General features: G+C 34.3%; 1 protein-coding gene across 1 annotated transcript in view; it reads right to left on the bottom strand.

Annotated features, from left to right (window-relative positions):
• The window catches only part of LOC117115644 (histamine H3 receptor-like), a 5,536-nt gene extending 4,459 nt beyond the window's left edge, over positions 1-1,077 (bottom strand). The window contains exon 1 of the mRNA XM_033259530.1: positions 942-1,077. The gene's annotated coding sequence lies outside the window, so the exon portion shown is untranslated. The remainder of the gene's footprint in view (positions 1-941) is intronic.
• Between the last annotated feature and the right edge of the window lie 4,262 nt (positions 1,078-5,339).

Genomic DNA, 5,339 nt, shown 5'->3' with positions numbered 1-5,339 from the left:
ATATAAACATATATATATATACATATATATATATGTGTATATATACATACAGAATTTCTGTGATGTGGTCATAGTCTTTAGCTCGTTTTACATCGTTTGGAAAAGGGTACTAGTGACTTTTGTTTATATGTAGGTAGACCAGCAAGTAAAACATATTCTGTAGTTGTTTAAATACAATAATTTGCTTTTCATTTTTGGATTGTGATAGTAATTTACCTGTTAATCAATAATTAAACTAATTCTGTCACTGAACAGCCCCCGATCTGAAATTAATTTAGAAGACTTATGATTTTGCGATCATAATGTTTTGATTATGGAAATTAAAAGTGTGAAATTACAAGCCTTAGTTATTAATATCGGGAAGAAAAGTTGTTAGTGACATCTAGAAATCATGTAAATTTGGGGTTATCTACATTGGCGGCGCTACGGGGGCGGGGAATGGGTACGCTTATCACGATCAATACCAGCAATGTGTTGATTTCCCCTTATCTTTTATCTTAAATTGTATCCCCGGTCGGCTATGGAAAACATATTTCCCACCTAAAATGTTGCCATACCTCTCGCTTTCATTCCCCCACCCCCAGCCTCCAATCTTTTTGACGATGGCGACGCCACTGGTCATCTACGAAGTGCTAGCCCGACTTTCATTTATAGGCCGATTAAATTAAGTTTAGATTGGTTGCCACAATGTAGGTATTTGTTTTTTTTACTTGTACAGCGACTCTGACGATAAATCAATGTGACGACAAGACACAATGGGACGACAAGACGCGCGGTGCACGTGGGTGAGGATCGTCCAGACGGATAATCCGTTCAGGCTGCCACCAATAAAAAAAATCAGCAGATGACACCGTTTCGAAGCTCCAAGAGAGTGGAGAAGAATATGTCGGCAGACTGCCCGACATACATCGGCAACAATCTATATGTTTATGTATACCTACCGTAAAAACCTGTTCCTTAGAATTATCACAATCAATATTTCATTCGTTGCTAGAATTTATCTAATGACTGCTACATGTCCAGATTAACTGTGGTGGTTGCATCTGAGACTGTTGACGAACATTATTGGGAACACGCACAAAATAACAAATTGTTTGACCTACTATGAATAGATTGTATGCACTCTAGATCGTATCTATTTGTCTAGATCAACGTGACTGCCGTTTTTTCCCCATTTATTGTAGGTGTTATCTTACAGACTGCTCTCAAATTTGATCGATTTATTGGATCGTGTGAAATAATACCTGATTGGGTTTGGTCTTACTCATATTTTCTGTCAATAAAAATTAAACAGAAAGGATGCAATATTGTTGGTCGAAAAGGTGAGACGCAATAAAAAATGGCACTTGAGTCGAGATATCATACGTCGATTAATATATGTGGTTGGTATGACGCAATTATTGGGCTGCAGGTTCAGAATAAGGAGTTGCGAAGTATGTTCAAAGTCAGAATTAGATTCTTCAATGTCGCACAGAAATCGATTTTTCAGAAAAAGGACATTGTTTTCAAAACAGCAAATTTATTGCTTTGCGTTATTACTTTGCAGTGTACATACGCCACATATTCATTGCAAAATGTTACCTTATATGCCTATTCTTTAACAGAGTGGATAGTTTAATTAAAATCTCATCCACTTAGATTGCGTAACGCTCAGCTTCTAAATAAAAGTTTCGCTTTGATAAATAGAAATAATAATTAAACAGTTAGGCCTAAGTGCAAACATTATTATAAAAACTTTCTCTCTGACGTAGTAGTAAAAACATTATTACTTTTAGTTCAGATAAGGCTCGGTACTGTTAGTTTTGATTTAGATATTTTAATATCATCGTTCTTTTCGTTTTGACAATTATTGTTCCACTATTCCCGAATGTAATAGTGTCTAACTTTAGCCTTTCCCCAAAAGTATATCAAATTAGGACACACTGCATGAGCTTTTTAAGTTCAGCTAACCAAGTTCTAATTATCATATTATAATCATCTTTTTTCACAATTTTTTCTAATATTTCTTGTTCTTGTTTTTTGCTATTTTCTTGGGTTTTTTTTTTTTCTTTTTTTTTGTCTTGACATTGGGGGGGTAAAGGAGCGCATGGAGACATTGACTATGCGCTACAAATAATGGACGACTATACCATTATTAGTATACCGTCCCTAGTAAATTATCAAGAATAGTACAGAATAGAATCACAATGGCTTATATTGTTTCTTTGGACTTTGTTTTACATTGTCTGTTCCTTAGGGGTCGTTAACAATTATCAACATTTTTGAAGTTTACAAACAGTACTCTTTTTCGATACCCTTCCCTTCTCCCTGAACGTGTAAAAATATATTGATTTTGCAAAACCATTCCCATTTTTTTGTTAAGTCAAATAATGTAATACTGTACTCGGTTATATAAAAATCTATATTATATCCAACTCCACCTATACATTTAAAATTTGTCATACTGTTATGTTTTGAGACAAATATATGAAATGTTATATAAATTATAATTTTATATTTTAAAGAGCGTTATAAGATCTATATGATATTATTGCCAATTTTGTTTAATTTAAGTTTCATCATTATGTATCGAAGACATTTTTTACCTGACCTACTATTGTACACAACGGTGACCGCTTGTCAATTGTGTATGTAATTTCACTGTTCCCTGGTTTAACTACTAATGTACGGTATCTGTTAAATTAAAGGCTGCCCTCTTAATTCGGTCGATTTATTGAATCCTGTTAAGCATCATATTTGCTTTTGGTCTTATTCATATTTTCTACCAGTGTCAGTATAATTCATATTTTTTTAAAATCAACCAATGTTGTTGATGAAAATAGATGAGTTCGATTTCAAGTAAAGCACTTGAATCGATATTATATGTCTATTGATCTAATAATATATTCAGTTTTAGTTGGTCTAATTGATGGTCTTTTGGTTTATAACATCATTCGAGCACTGTTATCTCTTATTGTGTCTATGCCCCCTCAGGGGCAAAGACAATATGTTGTCATCTGGCAGTTAATGATGGCTGAAAGGGTAAATCCTGTGGAGGTACATGGTGGGTCAGGTATCATCTTAAAGTCAGACTCTTAAAGAAAAAAAAAATTGATATGTTGTAAAACTGATTTTTCTAAGACAGAAAAATGCTGTTTGACGAAAAACTGAGCAAAGGTGAATGAGATACAGATTTTTGAATATTTAAAAACTGGGGGGAAAAGGTGTAAAAGTGGGCGGTTACGCCCCCTTTTCCCCCAGTTTTTAAATATTCAAAAATCTGTAGCTCGTTCACCGTTCCCCAGTTTTTCGTCAAACAACTTTTTCCTGTCTTAGAAAAATCGGTTCTACAACATATCAAATTTTTTTTCCTCCGGAGTCTGACTTTAAGTACCTTATTAATGTACAAAAAGTCATAGAAAATACAACACTACTCATTCCTGATAACAGAATCAAAACTCCCATAGGCCTATATGTAGATACTTCATTAGTAAACATAATGCAGTAAGGCAGGGCATAGGCACACGCTCCCGCCTGTGAGCCTATTTTATATATACACAATCGGTGTAGTAGCAGTGAGGACAACAGTCACAACGGTGTTGAAGTTCACTATTTACACTAGGCCTAACATTTATATCATGTGATTTATCATCTATATTTATATCAGAGAATTTAACTGTTTCCTGCTTATAATGACTTGACGTTGGAAATACAAATTTTATGTCCTTCATAATTTGCTCGGAGATAATAAGTTTGATAATAATAGCAAAATAATTATTGATAAATACGTAAGTCTATCATTATTTGTGTAATATTGCACTCAGTTATTCTTTATTGTATTATTATAACCGCGGATAACTCTGATTAATTGACAAAATACTTAAAAATTAGCTGTAAAGCATACGGTAGCCTGCCAGGAAATTTCATTAGTGATTTTATGTTATCTCTCTATATCTATCCTGGGCATGGGGTCCAGGGTAAAAGTTGGGTCAGCGAAACACCCTAAACCAAAGGAATTGTGTTTTATGGGTCTAAATTATAAATAATGCTGTAATTACGGTAATTACAAAGGCCTAATGATATTTTGCACAAACATTAGACTGAAATTATATTCGTTGTCATCAACAGTCATTTTACCGAAGTTGTGGCCTAGTTTAGTTCATGAGACTCACATCGCAGAAAAAATAAACAACATTTTCTATATCTACTCAAATGTTCGTTTTGTGCACCTTAGTGAAACATTGTCAAAATGAAAGTTTAATGTTATATAAGAACATGATTTTTAAAAATAAGAATCGTAAATTCTCAATTGCTATAACTTCACTTCATTTTGTTGATTAATTTTCGCGAATCAGATTGTAATTTATAGAAGCACTTAACAAGCTCGTCGTCAAAAGAAACCAGACATTGCGAAGAACCCAAAATTAATAAAATAGTAACTAGCACTAAAAAGCATATGGCACGGTATAGACAGTCTGTGCTCGCAACTAGTATCGGATTGTCGATGCCACTGTAAAGATCAAAGGACTGTGCGCACGCGCTATTTCTGTCCCTCTTATTTGTCAATTTATATTGATAGGTTTGAGTGATAATCTGGAAATGCACGTTGCTACTATTACCAAAGCATTACATACTACACGATAAATATATAATTTGCATGATATTACACTTGGTATTTGACATAATCCTTCATTGGGGATTTTCTCTGGAAAAAAAGCCTAATAATATATTAACGGAATTTGAATCCAAGATTGGTGTATCCCCAGAAATGTTCTTATAGGAAGCTCTATTCTCTAAGTGTTGCATACTTCCTCTTCCCCCTAAACACAATGTTTAGGGCATTTATTCAAAAACATAGGCCAACGGTCTAGTATGTTAAGGCGTCTGCATACAGTAAAAGGTCCTGAGCTCGAATCCCGGTTGGGGCACCTATTTTTTAACTCACAGATTGCTTTTATTTAACGTTTAAAATGTATTTATCAGGCCTATATTTTCAGCATTACCACAACACGGTTTAGAGTTTACCTCTTTCATATCATTACGTACAGTGTTAACGGCTAACTTGATTTATATTATATGTTACTATATATGTCTAGTCGTACCTCCAGATTTATCTGGTTTAACGCCCTCTCGAAGCGCACCATTGTGTAATACAATGTATCTAACGGTTATTTGAAGTCTCTGTGGTCTAATGGTTATGACGCTCGTCTTCACTTCAGCGAGAGGTCGCAGGTTGGAATCCCGTCTACATATTATTACACAATGTATGTAGTTGTATGAAAACATTCGTTGAGAGCTATGCTACACGATGTGCCATCATGTCCTTTATTCGAACACCGTATTTACCTTTAGCTGATGAT

The sequence above is a fragment of the Anneissia japonica genome, unplaced genomic scaffold (genome assembly GCF_011630105.1).
Source record: "Anneissia japonica isolate Jap-2015-1 unplaced genomic scaffold, ASM1163010v1 scaffold16662_len1167910_cov178, whole genome shotgun sequence".
Taxonomy (NCBI): domain Eukaryota; kingdom Metazoa; phylum Echinodermata; class Crinoidea; order Comatulida; family Comatulidae; genus Anneissia; species Anneissia japonica.
Note: the sequence above shows the minus strand (reverse complement) of the source record. Positions and strands in the feature narration are given on the sequence as shown.